The 21,399-nt window shown below is 42.3% G+C and overlaps 1 protein-coding gene across 1 annotated transcript in view; it reads right to left on the reverse strand.

The window, feature by feature from the left end:
* The window catches only part of TOX (thymocyte selection associated high mobility group box), a 403,502-nt gene extending 382,744 nt beyond the window's left edge, over positions 1–20,758 (reverse strand). The window contains exon 1 of the mRNA XM_038766697.1: positions 20,743–20,758. The gene's annotated coding sequence lies outside the window, so the exon portion shown is untranslated. The remainder of the gene's footprint in view (positions 1–20,742) is intronic.
* Positions 20,759–21,399: the final 641 nt, after the last annotated feature.

Genomic DNA, 21,399 nt, shown 5'->3' on the forward strand with positions numbered 1-21,399 from the left:
AGATCTCCTTGAGTCCCTTAATGCAACATGGAATCTCTATGCAGAATTGCACCTGGCTTGTGCCTGGGTAGGTTGCTTTCTCTTCAGGTCCTCTTGAAAATCTCTAGGGAAAAAGATTCCTTCAATACATTTTGGCACTTTTGGCACCTGGGATGACCTACCCATCCTAGGAAGTGGGAATTCTGCCAGCAGCAATTCAGACTTCTTCTAGGGAAGTGAACTGGTATGAAAGCAGCAGCAGCATGGCCTAATGAAAATTGCCAGGGCCTGGGAATCAGAGGACCTGGGTTCCAATCCCAGATCCAACACTTACCTGTTGTGTGCCCTGAGGTAAGCCATGTCACTTAATAATAATAATAATAATAATAGCATTTATTGAGCACTTACTATGCACAAAGTACTGTTCTAAGCACTGGGGAGGTTACAAAGTGATCAGGTTGTCCCACAGGGGGCTCACAGTCTTAATCCCCATTTTACAGATGAGGCAACTGAGGCCCAGAGAAGTTAAGTGACTTGCCCAAAATCACACAGCTGACAAGTTGGGAGCCAGGATTTGAACCCATGACCTCTGACTCCAAAGCCCGGGCTCTTTCCACTGAGCCACGCTGCTTCTCTAGGCCCACTTCTCTGGGCCTCAGTTCCCTCATATGCAAAATAAGGATTAAATGCCCATACTCCCTTCTCCTTAGAATGTGAGCCCCATGTGGGGCCTGATTATCCTTTATCTATGCCGATACTTAGAGTGTTGGTTGGCACACAGAAAGGACTTAAATATTAAAATTATGATTAAATCAGGATGAAGCGCTCTTAGTCCACAAAGTAGCATCTGCCCTGACAGTCCTTCAAACTGGGTGGGCAGCTAGCTCTGGAATTGGAGGACATGGTGATATGGCACATAGGAAACACTTAACAAATACCACCATCATCATTCCCACCATGGCCCTTCTTCTAGGTCTAATACCATCAGCTCTGCAGTTCTGGACTCATTTAGATACCTAGCAGAGCAATGCAGGCAGCTTATAAATGCTCACTGAGTATCCCCAGTTTACTAGATGGAGTTGGGGCTTGTCATTCTACTGGGGAGATGCAATTCATGCTTTCAATTCATGCTCCTGTTTCTGTTCAAGTCAGTAGTGTTGCAAGCACTCTATTCCAAAGCTACCCGTGCCAGACAATGCAGGCAAATCTGGGAAAAACTCCCAAATGGAAGCCTTTAAGCAGGCCTTTATTTTGTTACTTGGTGAGTGTGATTGTCCAAATGTCATGGTAATGCAGTAGCATTGAAAGAACAGAATGATATTAAAATAAATTAGAATAAAGTTACTGCACAGTATCACTGCTAGGGGAGCCAACAAGTACTTGCACCAGCTTGATTGGTAAGGCTAAAGAAAAGTTCCTCTTTGCAAAAAACAAGCTAGATAGCTCTTGTTGCCGCCCTGCAGACCAACAAGTTTACAATAGTGGGTTTGTAAGTGGGATGGGTTGTTTGTATTAGCCCCGTTCTTGTTGCATTTGTTGTCATGAGAATGGATTCGTGTTGTGCGGTTCTCTGTTCTGTTGCCATTTTTGTCACAGGAACAAGACACTGGATTCTCAATGGCTAGTGTTTATCTATCCAAGACAATAAACTGTTCTGCCTTAACCTTTTATATGATCTTGGTTTTGACTGACATGCTGTTCCACCTCTTTCTCTGGAGTTACCGGTGCTGTTAAAAGACCAGAGCTGAAATGGCTTGGCCAATCAAACGGCAGAATATTAAAAAGGTCAAACCGGTATAGCTTGCTGCTGGCTTTCACAGCACGTAGGAGAGACTCAAAAAAAGAAAAAAACTTATTCTTGTGACAATGATTGCAATAAGAACAGAAAATGTCACATCAAGAAATCTATTCACGTGAGAGTGATTGTGACGGGATTGAAAATAGTGCACACTTTACCCTTTCTTTTTATAATTGTGGTAAAGTAACTTCACATGGTGCTGCTAGGCTGCTGAACTTGAGATTTTTGAAACTGGAAAGAAAATCAAAGAGGAAGATGAGATATGGTATAATGTACAAAGAATCATCTATTAAGTGGCCACCTGAGGGACCTACATGGGTCAGTTGCAGAATACAGCTGGCCTTTAACTAAAGGTTGAACAAATTGCTCTGGAAGAGACTGGCTGGACACATTCAAATGAGGGAAGGGCCACCTGGAGATTGCATTTCAACACTCTGGACAGGCATTGGTCATGCACACCAAAATAAGATGGCTTCTCTCCATGCATGTAAGCCGATGAATAAGTCATTTGGAGGAGATCGATTTATAACGGAGTAGTGTAATGCACGAGGCTTGGTTATGCTGGCATGGTTGAGCATCTCCAAATAGAAATGGCACATTTGTCAAAATACTCGAATCAAGTCTCTGTTCACTTTAGTCAGGATAAAAACAAACAGGTCCTTCTTAGAATAGTTCAGTGTGATTGGACACACACAAGCTTGAGGATCTAGAACTCAAGGAAACCAAACACAGGCTGGGGTGTAGCAGAACAGAACAAAGGCCTAGCTCTTGTCTTTGTACCCCCTTACCCTCAAAAGGTGTGGTTGGAGAGGATGGGCTGACTTCAGGAATGATCAAGTCCAGATGTAGGGTGCCCAGAGAAGAAGATGCTGGCAGCCAAGAGTGCCAGGAAAGCCAGGGAATAATGCTTAGGTTTGAACCGAGACATTGGACTGGTCATTCTGATTGCCCTAACTAGGCCTAGAGTTGGTTTGGGAGCCAACACCTTGGGCTAGCAGAAAAGATGGTGGATGGAGCCCCATCCCCCGGCTTTACAATGAGGGAGATTTCATGCCATTGGGTGCTGAAAGTAAGAGCCATTCCCACCTGGGGAACATCCCCCTTCCTTGGTGTTAGATTGTCAGCTGTCTCTCCCATAGCCTTCGCAGTCCACATGGAGCTGAGAGCAGCCAAATAGAATCGCATCTCAATTGAGTCACTACCAAAACCACAGGGAGGGTCAAACTTGCCTGGGATTGGGGAGTGGTAGAGAGGGAGGGAAACCGGAGAAAGAACACCTCACTCTGGACCTTACAAAAGCTCTAGATTCAAACCAAAGAGCCTTTGCTTCCTCTGGTGAGGATGTTGGGGCCCTCAGCGTGGCGGAAGTTAAGGGATGGTGGTACAAATCCTGTCGAAGCTGGACAGCTAGTCCAAGAACAGGAGAGACAAGAGGGCAGGTGAGAGAACTGAAGGGAGACCAGTTTAATCAGTCTCCTCGTCGATCCTCTGGTAAACTGGGTGAGAAAGAGACCTCGGGAGAGTAACTTTCTGCTTCTTCCCAAACCTACCCAAGCTGGCTCTGTACCTGGTCTTCTGCCTAATATCCACCTAACACATTTCCTGTGTTAAAGGCATAGATTTAAAAAAAAAAAAAGGAATTTGGGGCACAATACACTTTTAGTCCAAATCAGTAGCCTGTTAAATTCAGGTTTCACAAGTTAAATTTCTGATTATTAAAGATTTCTCTAACATTCCTGATACACAATACAAGCAGAGAACGCAAAGTATTTATGAAGCTAAAGAACTACTCCTAAAAGCTGGGAAATATTTATTTGGATATTTGTGAAAGAACCCCAAACTCAGTACTGAATCTTAATTTTAAGAATAATTTCAATTCCAAAATGGTTTTCCATATGCTGTATTGGTATTTACGTCACAAGATGCTTTATGTGCAAAAATAGCAGACTGCAAATTCTGGAACATACTGATTTGGAAAGTGAAATAGTAAAGTTCAGCTCAAACCATTTCTTGCTTCCAAGCCGATTAAAGGAGATTAAGCAGGCGATGAAAATGCAAACTATCTTTATGGTAGAATGTCTATTCTCAAAAAAGGCAAAGAAAAATGCACCAGCACAGAGTTGTTGGCTTATCTCTCTGGCACCCTGGGGTTCTGAATGGAGCTTGTAGAATCTGCCAGATTTATGCTGCATCAGAAAGACTCAGATTAGAAGCTGTTAGAGGGCAGGATGGCACCTTAGACTTCAGCATCTTTTTTAAATGTCTATTGTTTGGCAGCGACTAATACACTGCTCTAAACTCACCAGGTGCTCATCTGATAGGCCTTCTAGAAGTCAATACAAAACCTCTCACCCCTATGCATAGAAACTTATGCCAAATCTGTTACAACTGTAGAATTCTCACTGTTTGATGAGAATTGTTTTAGCATAATTGCAGCTTCCTCTGTGCTGTTTTCACCTTTGTCAATTTCAATCATTGCCCTTCTCCTATCTTTTCTCCCTCCTTCTTCCAGAGTAGGTCCGAATCCTCAACACAGGAATGTAAAGGATATATTTGCGTTCTGTCACTTGGCTATTTGTTCAAAAGTATTTACAAAGTGCTTACGCTATGCAGAGTGTCTTAATTCTGTCCCACATCAATCGATCCGTGTTATTTATTGAGCTCTTCCTATGTGCAGAGCACTATACTAAGCGTTTGGGACACTGCAGTCCAACAGGAGATGATAGTCTAAAGGCCAGTCATCACAAAGTGAGTGAATGTGAGAGGCACACTCTTTCCTCATTCAATCCTTTATCCTTCCCTCCCCTTTATCCCCCAACCACTGGCAATGAGTAAAATAAATGCCTGCATCTACGAATACCCAAAGAAGTCCAGCCCCCAAAGAGGCCAGGAAAGAATGGTGTTATTAACAACTGTGGTATTTGTTAATAATGATAATGATGGTATTTGTTAAGCAATTATGATGTGTCAGTGTGCTGAGCACTGGAGTGGATAATAATAACAATGATGGTATTTAAGAACTATGTGCCAAGTACTGTACTAAGTGCTGGGGTGAATACTAGCAAATCAGGTTGGACAATCCCCGTACCTCTTGGGGCTCACAGTCAGATGAGGTAACTGAGGCAGAGAGAAGTGAAGTGACTTGCCCTAGGTCACAAAACAGACAAGTGGCAGAGCCGGGATTAGAACCCATGGCCTTCTGAATTATAGATCCGGGCTCTATCCACTATGCCACGAGTACATGCAAAGTAATCAGGTCAGACACAGTCCCTGTCAACCCCACATGGTTCGTTCAGGCTAAGGGGTAGGGAGAGCAAGTATTTAATTCCAGTTTCACAGATGAGTTAACTGAGGTACAAGAAGTTAAGTGACATACCCAAGTCACACAAAGCAGGCAAGTAGTAGAGTCATGTAATGCACCCTGACTCTCCTGTACATAATAAAGGTTTTTTTAGCTACTGCTACTCTGCTACTACAGCCAAGCCTTAATCAGGGACAGAGAGGAACAATGTGTTGGAGCTCTCAGACATGGAACCAGCATAGTCTAGTAGAAAGAGAACAGGTCTGGGACTCAGAGAATCTGGGTTCTAATCCCAGCTCTGTCACTTACTTGCTGGGTAACCATGGGCAAATCATAATTTCCCTGTGCCATAGCTATGAAATGGGAATTAAGTACCTACACAGACACTTGTGAGACACTTCATCTGATTGGATTGGATCTACCTCAGCACTTAGCACGGTCTTTGGCTCATAGTAAGTGCTTAAATACTACAATTATTATTATTATTATTATTATAACAACAGAAGAGAGAATAAAGTCCATCATATGCCAAGTTGAACCTGTTTGAAATCAGAAGAGAGTCTTTGGAAGCAATCAACCAAAAGCAAACGTTCTGTTTTGACACATGAGAATATTTGTACCTGTTTTTATGAACCCAGGTCTCCAGGATCATGTCCAGGCCATTTTTAATATCATTTTTCAGTCTTTGGACTCAAAACCTAGTTATTTCTGCTGTCTAACCCAGTACTCTACTTTCAGGTTCTGGGGAAAGAAAGGCACTAATTGGGTGAGAAAAATGGAAAAAACAAATTTAACATGCACTTTCATTTTTCATTTTAACACTCCTTTCTCTTTGAGGAGGAACTTTTCTTTCAACCTTATTAGCTGTTGAATAGAGTATAACTGTAATTCATGGTCTGAAAGCATGTCACTCTTTGTCTTTGTCATTTAGAAACTATCCTTTACTCAACTTGGTTGAGTGCTTTAGTTACCTAGCTATCACTTGCAGCTGGGTTTATGCTAGGACTCAGACAGATGCAGAAGTGCCCGAGCTCTCTTCAGAGCCATTACCAGAACAAACCTGAGACACTGAAATACCGTGAAAGATTTGACTATGAGGTGGAATATACTGACCAACCCGAATCCAAGTCACATTCCCTGTATCTTAACAGCCAATGTGAAATGATTAGAAATCATCCCTTTCTCTTTGAGAAGACTATTTGTTTTTTATCTTTGTGCCTCATTTAATGCAAATAGGAGAATGACCTTCATTTCTCCCGTCTCATAGATCAGTCCCTGAAACATAATAGGAAACAGATGAGTATCCAGTGCTATTTTTACATTTGCTCTTAAAAGATCCCCAGTGTATTGGAAAAAATGTGAAGGTAGGTGTTTTTGCCACCGTGGTATAATATTTAATAAGAATCTGTTGTATGTAAAGCAATCAACCGTTCAATGATATTTATCGAGTGCTTACTGTGTGCAGAGCACTGAAGTAAACACTTGAAGGAGTACGATAAGAGTCAAAGAAATGGTCCTTACTTTCAAGGAGCTCACAGACCGTACTACATAGTGGGGAAAAAATACCCAGATTTGAATTAGACCTGGTACCTAGGCCACAAGGGGTTACAATCTAAGAATAATGGGGTGGGGGGGGGGGTGCTTAAGAGGACTGGCAATGGGTACATAAAATGAAACAAATACTGTGGATATCGCCATTTTAAAATGGGGACTTTGGGTGTCTACTCTTCTTGGGGGGAGGGGTGTAGATGGAATGTGAAGTGAACTGGTTGTGGGTTCAGGGGATGAGCTACTGCCATATTTAGCCACACGTGGCCCCAGGGAACAACCTGTATTGGGCTGGATCCTTTCCTCAGAGCCCTGAAAAACGCTAGTCAGATTCCCCTCTCCTAGCCCCTGGGTCCGAGGGGCAAACCATTTCCCCTTTAATCAATCTCACTTACAGAGCACTTACTGTGTGCAGAACTCTGTGGTAAGCGCTTGGACGAGTACAATATAAGAGAGTTGGTGGACATGTTCCCGGCTTACAACAAACTTAGTCTAGAGTGTGTGCTTACAGAACAAATCCCCCAGCCAGACTCACAAGCAAATGGGTTCAAAGGCGGGCAATGCTAGCAGATCCTTAAGATTATTAAAAGAGCAGGGAAACTAGCTCTCTCTTACTCCCCATCACCTTTCCTCCCTCCTTCACATCTGGTGGCCTTAACATGCTCTGGAGCTAGGCACCTCACACACATAATCATCAATGGTATTTGAGTGCTTAATCTGTGCAGAACACTATACTAAGCACTTGGGAGAGTACAGAAGAGTTGGTAGACATGTTCCCTGCCCACAATGAGCTTATAGTATGTATGTACACACACACACACAAATATGTTGTTTTATCAACAGGATGGTGTCCTTAGATATATTTATACTCTTTTCACCCTGAAGCTATTGCCAGGAGAGTTGAACCCTGAAAATAACTGCCGCAAGCCCAGTAAGTCACGTTCTAGTGGTGTGGACAGTTATATACACTACAGAGCCCAATATACTCCAGGAAGTCTCTCACAACTCAGAGGGGGAATCCAGTCCAATGTGCAAGAAATATGTTGGGCCCCTCAGGAGTCAGGAACTCTGACAACCATTGAATTATGGCTTAAGAAAAAAAAACCTCTCCCCCCACCTCCTCAGTCTTCTGGAAAGTTTCTGTCTCAAGGCTCATTTTCAGTTATTTTTTACGCCCTTCACAAGAGTGAAATGGAATCCTATTTTTTGTGGTGATGGAGGCCACTCAGGAAGGTTAAGTTTTACAAAACATTTCAACTCCCTTTGGGGGGGAAATATTACATGAAACTACATATTTGCTCTCTGTTCCTTCAATCTACAAAGGAGACCCAAACCTGTAATTGTTCTCAACTACCTTGAAAATGGTCTAAACACGGAATTCACAGGCACCTATTTTCTAAGTTTTTGCTCTCTATTTTTGGCATGATAGGAAATTAAGATCTGACAGCTCGCTGAGAGAGTTCATCCACAGCAATGTGGTTTTGGAGCACATTCTGGCGATCAAGTGCCTTCTTTGTTTTCGAAGACAGGGAAGAGCTGTAGCCTGTCTGATTTAAAAAGGGTAGGAATTGTAGGCAGGAGGAATGGCCCAAGGAAGGGATTTGAGAGCAGGGTTCAGCTTGCTGGGCCTGGCCTAGATGGAAAGTAGACAAATGCTCTTCAACTGGCAGAGGGGGTAATGCTTCAGGCAAAAAAATCATGGGCTGCCCCAACAGAAAAACAGATCCCAGGGCTTGTGCTTTGCCCTTCCGGTGGTTGTTCAATTCCGGCTCTGCCACTTGTCTGCTGTGTGATCTCAGGCAAGTCACTTAGCTTCTCTGGGCCTCAGTTCCCTCATCTGTAAAATGGGGATTGAGAGTGTGAGCCCCGTGTGGGACAAGCACTGTGTACAACCCGATTACCATGTAACTACTGCAGAAATTAGAACAGTGCTAGACGGGAAGAGCTTAACAAATACAATCATTCTTATTTACTCATTGGCTACAAGAGAAGGTTGCAATCGGTCAGTGTGTTGTAAACAATTCTGAGGTCTTACAAACTGTCAATTCAGCACCATAGGTGAATTAGAATTTTTATTCATGTTACATGCTTTCCTTGTTAATAATAATAATAATAATAATGATGGCATTTATTAAGCGCTTACTATAAGCACTGGGGAGGTTACAAGGTGATCAGGTTGTCCCACGGGGGGCTCACAGTCTTAATCCCCATTTTACAGATGAGGTAACTGAGGCACAGAGAAATTGAGTGACTTGCCCAAAGTCACACAGCTGACAATTGGCAGAGTTGGGATTTGAACCCAGGACCTCTGACTCCAAAGCCCATGCTCTTTCCACTGAGCCAAGCTGCTTCTCAATCAATCAGTAATATTTATTGAGCCCTTCCTGGGTGTAGAGCCCTATATTAACTACAATGGGCAAGTACAATAGACTTAAATGGGAACTTACAGTAGAGTTAAAAAAAGACACTAGCATTAACCTCAAGGAGGGAACTTCCATGCTACACCCCAGGGCATTATCTGAATGGGTTCTGCCCTAAACCCCCACAAAACCCACTCAGTATGGAGCTCAAAAATGATCTTTAATCTTCTCTGTTCTCTGTTATTTTCACAATTAGTGACCCTGGCAGAAAACTAACCGCCAACATGCAAATACTAGATCAAGTGAGGATGGAAATTGGAGGCTGTGCTCAGCTGTGGAAGGCCTCAGAGAAAGATTATTCATACAGTATTTGAAATATTTAAACAAATGTGAGTCAAAAAAGAAGAGATGAAATCTCATTATAAAAAATGAACAAGCACTTTCCACTGTTTCTATTATAAAGCCTTGATAGCCATTTACATACCATTTGTAATATTAATATTATTGTAGGGAAATAAATCACCTCCTTCACTTTTACATTTTTAATTACATTTTACTGCATTTGTTCTTTTGTTTATAGTTATGTAATAAAAAATTTATGATCTTACATATATGATGGGTCTCTGTATTTTAATCGGATTTCACACATAATCTTTTCTTCCCTTTTTAGTATCTTTTTTTATGACCCTACACACCACAGGATGTTGTTTTGTGGAAAACCTCATTATTTTTTAATGCATGGCTATTTATTAATGTATTGTGTACATAACACACTCTGCATTTCTTTGAATTGATGAATACATTTACATCCACTTGAGAATAAGAATTCCCTCCAGGGCCAATCTCACATTTCTCTAGCTGTGCTGCCAGAAGTCTGGGCTGATTATTTCTCTCATTTGGTTGAGGAGTCAAGAATGAGGAGATGGGAAAGGAAAAGAGGAAGAGGAAAAAGAGAGGTGGGGGGTGGGTACAACAATCTTTATTAGGTTTAGAGAAACCTTTTTTGGTTGAAATATTCATTCTCTCTTATTTGACTATTTTAAAAGTAAATTTGCAGTTTAAGTGCTAGTTTGCATTTTGCAAAAATCTTAGGAGGGGGAAAAAGATTCATGAATTTTTTTTAAGTAATAGTAGTCTAAACCTGGACTAGTGGATAGAGCAGGGGCCTGGGAGTTGGAAGGACCTAGGTTCTAATCCTGTCTCTGCCACTTGTCTGCTGGGTGACCTTGGGCAAGTCACTTCACTTCTCTGTTCTCAATTACCTCACCTGTAAAATGGGATTAAGACTTTGAGCCCCATGCAGGGCAGGGATTGTGTCCAACCTGATTAGCTTGTTATCTACCACAGTGCTTAGAACAGGACTTGATATATAGTAAGTGCTTCATACTATTATTAAGCCTCCTCCTCAAACCTCCAACCAATGGTATTTATTGAGTGCTTCTGTTCAGAGCACTGTACTAAGCACGTGAGAAATTACAATACAAAAGAATTAACAGAAACATTCTCTCCCATGCTTCACCTCAAAAGATAAAATGCATTGGGTGGATATTTGGTATTCAATCAACCAATGGAATTTATTAAGCATCGGTGCTTGACACATAGGAAGTGCTTAAATAAAGTTCTTACTCTACACAGGGTGCTGTACTGTTTGGGAGAAAACAATAGGCTATGTTGGCATGATCCCTGCCCTCAAAAAATTTTCAATTTAACAGATAACTAAGTTATTTAAAGCAGGGTTGGAACCCCATATAGTTTTATAGTTGCGAAGAAGTGTTTCGTTTGAAAGGACTTAATTACTAGACACCTATCTACATGCTTTGTTTTGCTGTCTGTCTCCCCCTTCTATACTGTGAGCCCATTGTTGGGTAGGGACCATCTTTATATGTTGCTGACTTGTACTTCCCAAATGCTTAGTACAGTGCTCTGCACACAGTAAGCGCTCAATATGACCGAATGAATGAATTAGTGTTAAGAAATGCTTGGTTTCCTTTTTTGCTCTTTCTTTCTAAAACCCCTTAAGATGTTAATTATCCAGATAATTTTTTAGAGGGCCCAAAATATGCTGCACATTTCTCTGGATCCAAGAAATGTAATTATGCCCTTATTAGAAGGGATATGGGAATTCCTGAGATTGCATGAGCAGGCACTGTAAATTTCAGGCAATTTCCCACCTCATTCAATTTGGTGACTTTTCCCGGTAAAGCACTCGAGAGGCTTTTACATGAACTTAGGTGACTTTTGAATGACCTGGTGAAAATTATGCTAGAAGTTTCTCTCTTCTGGAATTTGCTTATGGGACATCTAATGTATGCCACTTTGAACTATAATATCAGAAGGATTTTTTTGTTTGTTGTTTAAGTAGAGATATATGTAGTCACATAGCAGGAAGAGGATGGCATGGTGTTAGGTGGAGAAAGAAGACACAGGCAGGGACTGTCTGGCTTAAAACAGGATCTGCCATAGGGACTCTGTGCCAAGACCAGCCTTCCCCTGCACTGGATGAGTACATCTGCAGCCTTTAGAACCCTGGAGAGGGTTTTTAACTGAGAAGCAGTGTGGTCTAAGAGCACGGACCTGGGGGTGAGTATACATGGGTCTTAGGCACAGCTCTTCCAATTGCTTACCACGCGAACTTGGGCAATTAAATTCTCTGAGCCTCAGTTTTTCTCATCTGCAAAATGGGGAATAATAAACACACCCATTCTCCAATTCCCTTAGCCTGTAAGTCCCATGTGGTGACAAAGACTGTGTCCTGATTGCAATGTACTTACCCAAGCTCAGCACGTTTGACCCACAAATATTGTTAAATAAAGACTATTTACCTAGAGCAGTGGGAAGTCTGAGGATTCCTACTTTCAGCATTTATTCTTTAATTTGTCTTCACATTCAATCGTATTTATTGAGCGCTTACTGTGTGCAGAGCACTGTACTAAGCACTTGGGAAGTACAAGTTGGCAACATATAGAGACGGTTCCTACCCAACAGCGGGCTCACAATCTAGAAGGGGGAGACTTGACATTGTCCTCCTGGTTTGTTGTTTCTGTTGTGTGCTTAATCAGTAGTAGCAGTAATCAGTTTCTGCTGTCTTTGCTTACCCTCTAGACTGAGAGCCCCGTGTGGGACAGTACAGTTACAGTACAGACCCAGTGGTCTGAAGTGTTACGTTCATGTTTCTCCCTACAATCTGGTATATAATAAGTGTTTAATTCAGATCCCAGCTACACAGCAGAAAGTGTTTTCAGCACATTAATTGGGACCATTTTGGTTCAGGGATGCCTGTTCCTATTTGCTAGGAGACTATGTTGAGAATGATTTCAGCATTTAAACAGCTAACGAGCGGCTTGTTCATTGATGAAAACTGGACACAACGGTGACTCCTCCAGGGAACACGTTTTCACATTAGGTTGAATATAGGCCCTCTTCCACTGTCAGTGAAACATATCCTAATCTCACACAGCCACAGGCAATGTTTCAAGCGAGCCATAAATAGGCCAAGTTGTTACCTTGTACCATACAACAGACAAGTTTTCATCTATCAGCAGTTCTCATTGGTCTACGTCCATCCCTCCTTAATTCAGGAACACTGGTCAGAGTTTGCATGCAGAAGGCATGCTTCCTCCCAGTGTTATGTGGAAGCCTCTGAAATCTCATCAGGGTAAAAGCAGTTAGATGAAGGCAAGTGAAATGTTTGGCCTAGAATGAAGTGGTATTAATCAATGGTCTTAATTGAGCACTCACTGTGTGGAGAGCACTGAACTGAGAGCCTTGGGAGAGTACAGTACAAAAAGAGTTGGTAGACAATCCCTGTCCTCAGGATTTTACAGTCTAGAGGGAGAGAAGGACATTACCCGCTGCTGGGTAGGTACTGTCTCTATATGTTGCCAACTTATACTTCCCAAGCACTTAGTACAGTTCTCTGCTCACAGTAAGCGCTCAGTAAACACGAATGAATGAATGAATTAAAATAAATTGCAGAAGCAGCATGGCTTAGTGGAAAGAGCACGGGCTTGGGAGTCAGAGGATGTGGGTTCTAATCACAGCTCCTCCACTTGTCTGCTGTGTGACCTTGGGCAACTCACAACTTCTCTGTGCCTGTTACCTTATCTATAAAATGGGAATTAAAAGTGTGAGCCCTTTGTGGAACAACCTGATTACCCTGTATCTACCCCAGTGCTCAGAACAGTGCTTGGCACATAGTACGTGCTTAATAAATATTATTATTATTATTATTATTATAGGAGAAATGGCAGAGTATGCCTAAGTGCTGTTGAAGGAGTGGGTGGCTATCAAAGTGCTTAAGGGGTACAGACCCAAATACATAGGCGATGCAGAAGGGAGGGAAAATGAGAGGTTAGTCAGGGAAAGCCTCTTGGAAGGGATGTATAGGCGATGCAGGAGGGACGGCAAATGAGAGGTTAGTCAGGGAAAGCCTCTTGGAAGGCATGTGTTTTTCATGTTCTGTTTCAATAGAGCTTTTATTTGTTGGCTGGAACTAATCATCCATGGATTGATCTGAATCTCCCAGTAGCATTAATTGAGCAACTACTGTGTGTAGAACACTACACTAAATGCCTAGGAGAGTACAATAGAGTTAATAGATATGATCACAGCCCCCAAGGACCTTATGCTGTAGCAGATTACACAAATACACACATTATGCCTGTCACACTGATCATATTAAGACCCAAGCAAGCAAATCCCAAGCTCTGGTTTTATGATATTGATGAGGAAAAACAAATCCAACATGGCACCCAGTGAAAGAAAGAGGAACCATGGCCCTATCTCAGTTCTCACCACCTCAACCATTAGGGAACTGGGAGGTGATGGGCACAGAAGGAATGCAATTGTCCTCTGCCCTTTTGGAGAGTGCCCTGACAGATTGAAATTGCAATCTGCAGTGACAATGGGGGGGAAAATGGAGTGACAGTGTACCTCCAGAAGCATGCACAGGGACACTGCTCCCCAAACACTGGAAATAGTAAGTCACCATCCATTCATTCATTCAATCGTATTTATTGAGCACATACTGTGTGCAGAGCACCGTACTACCAGCATGTACTTTAGTAAAATGACCTCACTAGCCGACCTGACAGCTCTGAATTGTTTCTTCCTGTCATTGCCAGAACTTCCTGACAGGGGTAGAAATTTGGTATGGCACATATATCAGTGGAGGGCGGAAGGTGAGTCGGGGATGGGGGTGGTGAGAGGGAGATAGGATCATTTCTCCAGTTTTCAGGTGGCCTGTTCCTTGTCTGGTACTGTAAGCAGCATAACCTACTGGAAAGAGCACAGACCTATGAGTCAGAGGACCTGAGTTCTAATTCCAACTTTGCCATTTGCCTGCTTTGTGACCTTGGGAAAAATCACCTATTTCTGTCCCTCAGTTTCCTTGATGGTGAAATGGGTATTTAATACCCGTCCTCTCTCCTACTTACACTGTGAGTCCCATGGGGATAGGGGCAGTGTCCAACCTGATTATCTTGTCTATAACCCAGTGCTTGGTACCTAGTAGAACATAAATATCACTGTCATTATTTTTGATAAGGTAGTAGAGTTGCTTTCAGTCCATTGTCTCTAAGCATCAAACTTCTTTCTGCCAAGTCCCACAGCTCAGAAATGCCCCGGCGTTTAAAGGACTGAGAAGGGGGACACAATGGCTCTGGAGTAAGGGGCTAGGGTCAACCTACAGAGTGAAGAAATCTACTAAATCTGGAGTGTGTCAAAGAATCTTCAAATGTCTCTTTTTTGGTATATTTGTTAAATGCTTACTAAAGGTCAAGTTTATCAGGTTGGACACAGTTCCTGAAGCACAGTCTAAATTGCGGGGAAGAGGAATTAATCCCCATTTTACAGATGAGGTAACTGAGGCACTTCCCCAAGGCCACCCAGCAAGCACTTTGACAGAACTGAGATTAGAACCCAATCATCTAACTCCAAGGCCCACGTCCTTGCATTAGGCCACAGTGCCTGCTCTGATGACATCGTGTAATGTAAAGTATGTCTGTGACTTTCAGGTGGGTAAAAGGGTGGCCAGTAATGAGCGACTTTGACAGCAATCAGTCAATCGTATTTATTGAGTGCTTACTGTGTGCAAATCACTGTACTAAGCGCTTGGGAAGTACAAGTTGGCAACATATAGAGAGTCCCTACCCAACAGTGGGCTCACAGCAGCCACCTGAGTTCCCAGAGAGCGACTCTTCCAGGTCTGAGTATACAACCTAACCTCAGAGGGAGTTCACCAGCACCACTAGTTCTAGTTATTTGGCCCATTCCATTTAGAAGCAAACACACAAGAGTGTGATGACACACACTCACTGGAATTACTGCCCTGAAGCTCTGTTCTGTGACTGCAAGAAGGTCGGTTCTATGCTTATTTGCCCACAAGGTACTCCTGAGGCTTATTCTACAGAAAAAAATTCTGGTGAGCCAGGATTGTTTTCGAATACTCCACAGTGAATTGTGTGGGCAAAGGCTCCAGCGCAATATGGGGCACAATTAAAGGATCATCCATCCCATCTCCAAGAAATAATCTGTGAGTGAACAGTCTCTGTGATCATTTCTTTGGCTCCAGTCCATGGATTTTCAACTTCACTTTCCGCTTATCATAGGCCAGAGCTCTGATATGCTCCAAACCTTGCCCTATCAATGGTATTTACTGAGCACTATGTGTGGAGCACTATACTAAGCACTTCGGAAAGTACGATACAACAAAATTAATAGACATGTTCCTTGCCTAGAACAAGCTCAAAATTAACGGTTGGAGCCACTGCTGCCCATTGGGTGCCTTTAGGCCAGTTTTTTCAAGCCTGTGAAATAGTACTAAGCACAGTGGGTTTCAATATAGAAACAGAATCCTAAGGGATTTGAGGAGATAGGTCCAGCTGTAGCCAAAGAGTAATTATGGAGGATGAGCTAAAAAAACAATAACATACAGCTGTATAGCTAAGGTACACAGAGGTCACGGATGGTATCTGATGACATGGAAATACACTGGCTAACCACATCTCCATGGAAGAGTCTGCATGTCTCTGTACACCCATCTTCACTAAATAATGAGGGCCCAGGAGAACCACACAACCTAGAAGAGATAGCACCTATTTGGGGGTCTTAAATATGGAGCCCCCCAGCTTCACCCACTGCTAAACTGGCTCTGGCAACCATTAAGCAGGTGGGATTGATGGTGAGGAGAGAGGGCAAGAGGGAAAAGACAAGCAACGGAGATGGAGGACAAAGAAGGATTAAACAGAGCAATTCAATGTTCAATCCCAGCCGTTTTGTTTCTCCCTCAGCAGGTTTATACCTGCCTTAAGTAATGACAAAGAATGGAAGAATCTGGGCCTATTGGTAGCTGCAACATTCATTTTAAGCAGAATAACCTTAATAAAATTAGAGACTATGCAATGACAGCATTTCATTAAGGTAGTAGAACACTTGCTGCTTAATGTCTAAATACAGGTGTTCAAAGTTCTCTAATCAAACCCCTGAGATATTTACAAAACAATTTTCCTGTAAATTTTTCATCCCTTACAAAGATTTAAAATATGAGAAATTCAAGTCTCCTTGGTTATTAAGCAGATCATTTTAGGCCAGCTACGTGTTACAGTCAACTTCTCATAATGCTTCATAGCATATAAAAATTAACCAGTTATAATTTTTAACCAGTGCACCTTTTCCAGAGTGACATTTTTGATAAACTTTCTTATTGGGGCATACATGCTCCAGGATTATTTTATTTTATCCCTCTACTTGAAACTCATAATATAGGCACAGCAATATCTAAAGCCTAAAGGCAAATTTGTGGAATCATGTACTGTACACTTAGTCTTCAATTCACATCCTTTTGCCCAACATGAGCTTAGTTTATTCATGTAATGAGAAAGAATAATTTGTATTTGTACAGAGCCTATATCTGAAGTATTTCATGACCTCTACAGACTTCCAAATTCACTTCTATTTTCTGTGTGAAATGCTAGAGTGTCATTTGGAAGTGCTGAGGGGAGAATAAGCTACTCCCTCTTTCCTGTCCAAGTATTTATTTTCTAATCATAAGTGGCCCAGAAACCCATGGTCCCACCCACAGTGCATCCCTCCCCTTTTCCAGTAATTCAGGTGGAGAGAAGCTGAGGAAAGGGAAGAAGTGAGGCAGCAGACCCATACTCCAACAGAACTGCCAAGAGACCATGATAGTATTCATGAGGTAAAAATTGCAGTTGACTTAATCCCACACATCCCCTCCACTATCCTTGTGCCACACGTTTGAGGGAAGGAAGAGGGAAAGGAGACATCCTGCATCAACTGTGTAGCATTCCTCCTGACAGCCTGCTTTCTGGAATCCAGCTGGGAGAATGGGATTCATTAATCCTTAGGACATAATGAAACAACAGTCAGGGCCTGTTCGACAACGCTGCTGTGGCCTTCACTGAGAAGCCAAGCTCTGCATGTTTTATGAAGCAAATAACTTATTTATATAATTTAACCATTTACAAGTGAACCTCTATCAAGCTCTAATCTTCTGCTTATACATGTTGCTCTTTGCTGCAGTGTAGTCTCTGTTGCTTAGTAATTCTTTGAGAAGAAATGTTCTATCCCAAGTGAAATCTGTTGGACTATTCTTCTCAGTGTATAACCAAGAATTACAAACTCTCTTATGGTCCTACGGTGAAGGCAGAAGAAACTCAGCCCACAAAACCAAAAAAGATTAATTGCTGAAGTATACCCCACATTGCAAGTGTACACACACACAATCAGTGATGACCTAATTTTTTAGTGTTTACGTTGACAAACGTTATTGGTGTTTTACCTAAATATCTTGTTAAGACATTGGGCTACAGTTATTATCACTGTAAATAGCATTTATTGGAACCCTACTGATTGTAGAGTCCAGTAACAACTAGGAAACATAAAACTGCAATAAGAGTCACTGTCTCTGCCCTTGAGGACCTCACAGTCTGATGGGCAAGAAAGCAGAGCCAAACAGATTATAAGTGAATGAGGAGGAACAGCAATACAAGTGATTAAAAGAAATGGAAAAAAAAAGAGGAGACAGGAACATAAAACAAATGAAGATATATCAACACGGGTGCAAAGATGGTAGTAGAGGTGGAATTAATCAAAGAATGTGTCATTTTGGGGAACTTATTGAAGGAGGGGTTAGCTGTAGTTCAGTGAACTTGAGTGGGAAGAGTATTCTAGACAGAAGGAAAGGTATGAACAATGGGATGGAGATGGGAATGGGTTGAATGAGATTTGACTGGAAGGTTGGCATAGGAAGAGGAGGAGGAGGAAAGAATGTGAACTGAAAAATAGTGGGAGGGGAGAGGTGATAAGTAAGAGAAAGATTATAGGAAGCCAGTCAGGCATTTTTGCTTGATGTGTGAAGAAAAGGGGAGCCACTGGAAAGATAGAGGAGGAGACACTGTGCATTAATGTGAGGGTGACAAGGACTTGAAGATTGTCTAGACAGCAAGCTCCTTGTGGGTAGACATGGTGTCTACCTATTCTATTGTATTACACTCTCTCTTGTGCTCAATACACTACTCTGCCGACAATATCCTCAATAAATACCACTGGTTGATTGAGGCCATAAAGTTGTAAAGGAAGGGACTGATCTGAGTTAGTACCTTGAGTTCGTGAACAGCTCTGTCTTAGACCATTATCAGAAACTTTTTTTCCCCAGGTTTGGCTTTACAAATACTAATATATTTATATAGAAGAGTTTGTCAAAGCACATTTTTCCTTGATTCCCCCCACCCCCAAACCCACTCAGTCTTAATGCTTTTGACCTCCCTTCTTAAAAGAAAATATAAACATATATGATGGATAGTCACCAGCCCCACCAATTTAACATCCTGCCCCTCCTACTGAAACCAACAAAATCTCAAGTCAACAAGTTACTAGTGAGGCGTGGTAGAAAAATAAGTGAGATGGTGTCTACAACAGGCAACTGATTCACCTGAATAACTTTTGCAATACAAAATTATATTTTGCATAGAGAAGCAGCAAGGCTCAATAGAAAGAGCACAGGCTTGGGAGTCAGACGTGGTGGGTTTTAATCCCAGCTCCATCATTTGTCAGCTGTGTGACTTTGGGCAAGTCACTTAACTTCTCTGAGCCTCAGTTCCCTCATCTGTATAATGGGGATTAAGACTGTGAGCTCCACCTGGGACAAGCTGATTACCTTGTATCCCCCCCACAAGGGCTTAGAACGGTGCTTGTCACATTGTAAGTGCTTCACAAATACCATTGTTATTATAATTATTATTATTTAAACTGCAGTACTCCCCATGCAAGGCACATACTTAGCTATTTCACTTATATGGGATGTGCCCTGCAGATTCATGGACTGTGGAGAATTGTAGGGCCTACCTCGCCTACCTCAGAAATCCTGACATCACTACACCAACCTATTACACAGAGAAAGAGGGTTGGCCTCACCCAGTCCCCATGAACCAAACTGTTCACCTAGATGGCATCAGGATCCAGAGAGGAGACTGAGAAATTGATGAGAGGTTAGAGGTCACGAGAGCAGGACTAAATGAACTCTAATCCCAAGGAGGTAACGTTCCCTCTTGCGTTTGCCTCAGGACACCGACTTTACAGGTTAGATTAGCCCAGTTAAATTGTTCATCTGGCATACTATTCCTGGCACAATAAACCGGAACACAGTCTTCAACCCTCAACAGGGTCTTTTTTACCCCACTGATTTTTTTTAAAATGGTATTTGTTAAGCACTTGCTATGTGCCAGGCATTGTACTAAGCACAGGGATAGATACAAGTCAGTCAGGTCGGACACAGTCCATGTCCCACATGAGGCTCAGATTCTTAGTTCCCAATTTACAGATGAGGAAACTGAGGCACAGAAGTTGAGTGACTTGCCCAAGGTCAGACTGCAGACAAGTGGTGGGACTGGGATTAGAACCCAGATCCTTCTGAATCCTAGGCCTGTGGTCTACCCACTAGGCCATTCTGCTTCTTCAAACCTATTGCCTTGGCTGTGGTTTCACAAGAAAGTCATCTGGCACAGAGGTAGTTTTCTTTAATCCATTCAAGCCTGACATTATCAGATGATGTGAACCCTATTTCCCTTTTCTCCCACTATACATGTGAGCAAGGTCTGCCATTTGTGCATAGTCCCTAAACCAGTCAGAAGTCCAGCCCAAAGAAACACTACTAGAAGCCTGCTATCTTGTCTCCTTGAGCCCAGTCTAACAACTTCAAGGTGAACAAGATTCAAATCTTGACAAAAACCACCAGTTACCAATCCTTCTTGTTAGGGTTGGAATGTTACAGTCTTCGAAGGAACAGATTCTGATCTTCCTTTACAGTTTGCCTAGGTTATTGCATGCGTATATATACACCCATTTCCTTCACACTCAAAGACAGCACTGATGGTGAAATTCACCTATAGGTATGAGGCGCTAAATCCAATGTGGACTGTGCACACACCAAGACTGCACTTTATTGTGCTGTCCATGTCCAGAACAAACAACAGGCTAAATAAACCATCTCCCCTTGAACAAGGCAAATCACATGTTATTTCTTTGGTGATTTCATGACTCTGTTTTTAGCAGTTGAATCCCGGCCTATGCAATGTAAATACTCAGCTGACTCATTTTCTCCTTCCATAGTACCCATTTCATCAATATATGTCAGTTGAATCACTACAGACTTAATTTGACACTGGAGACTCACCATGAAACAGTTTTCAATAAACAAATGCCTCCAAAGATTATCAAGGTGTAAGAAAATGGCTTACCTTGATGATGAGCCAGTAGGAAGATTTTCCTGCTTTTAAGCAATGAAGTAAAGCAAGTATTTCCTGGGTGCCTACAAGGAAACATATTAGAGTTGGATGTTATTTGTGGAAAGAAGTGTTACTCCATCCCAAACTTCAGTATCTGATTTTGTCACCTTGCTTTGCTATGACTAAGGTCTTTTAAGATTGGAAGGATGTCCCTAGCCAAACTGCCTGAAAGGGAGAAACTCCTCAATCAATGGTATTTACTGAGCATTTATGGTAAGCAGAGCACTGTACTAAGGGCTTGGGAGAGTGCAATGCACAACCTGCCCATCAGGGATGATGATGATTAAATCTTCATCATCAACATTAAGGAACTCAATCAGTTTGCCACACTACAATCCAGCCCACACATTTCACTCCTCTACACCAACCTCTTGGTGCCTCAGTCTCTTCTCTCTCACCACTAACCCTTCACACACACCCTCCCTCCTGCCTGGAGTATCTCCCCCTTCATATTTAGCAGAATATCACGCTCCCATCTTCAAAGCCCTACTAAAGTCACGCCTCCTCCAGGAAGCCTTCTCTGCCTAATCTCTCATCTCCGTAAGCCAATTTTCCTCTCCTACTGCACCACCTATGCACTTGAGCCTTACTCCTTCAGCACTTAGGTAC

The sequence above is a fragment of the Tachyglossus aculeatus genome, chromosome 25 (assembly GCF_015852505.1).
Source record: "Tachyglossus aculeatus isolate mTacAcu1 chromosome 25, mTacAcu1.pri, whole genome shotgun sequence".
NCBI lineage: Eukaryota > Metazoa > Chordata > Mammalia > Monotremata > Tachyglossidae > Tachyglossus > Tachyglossus aculeatus.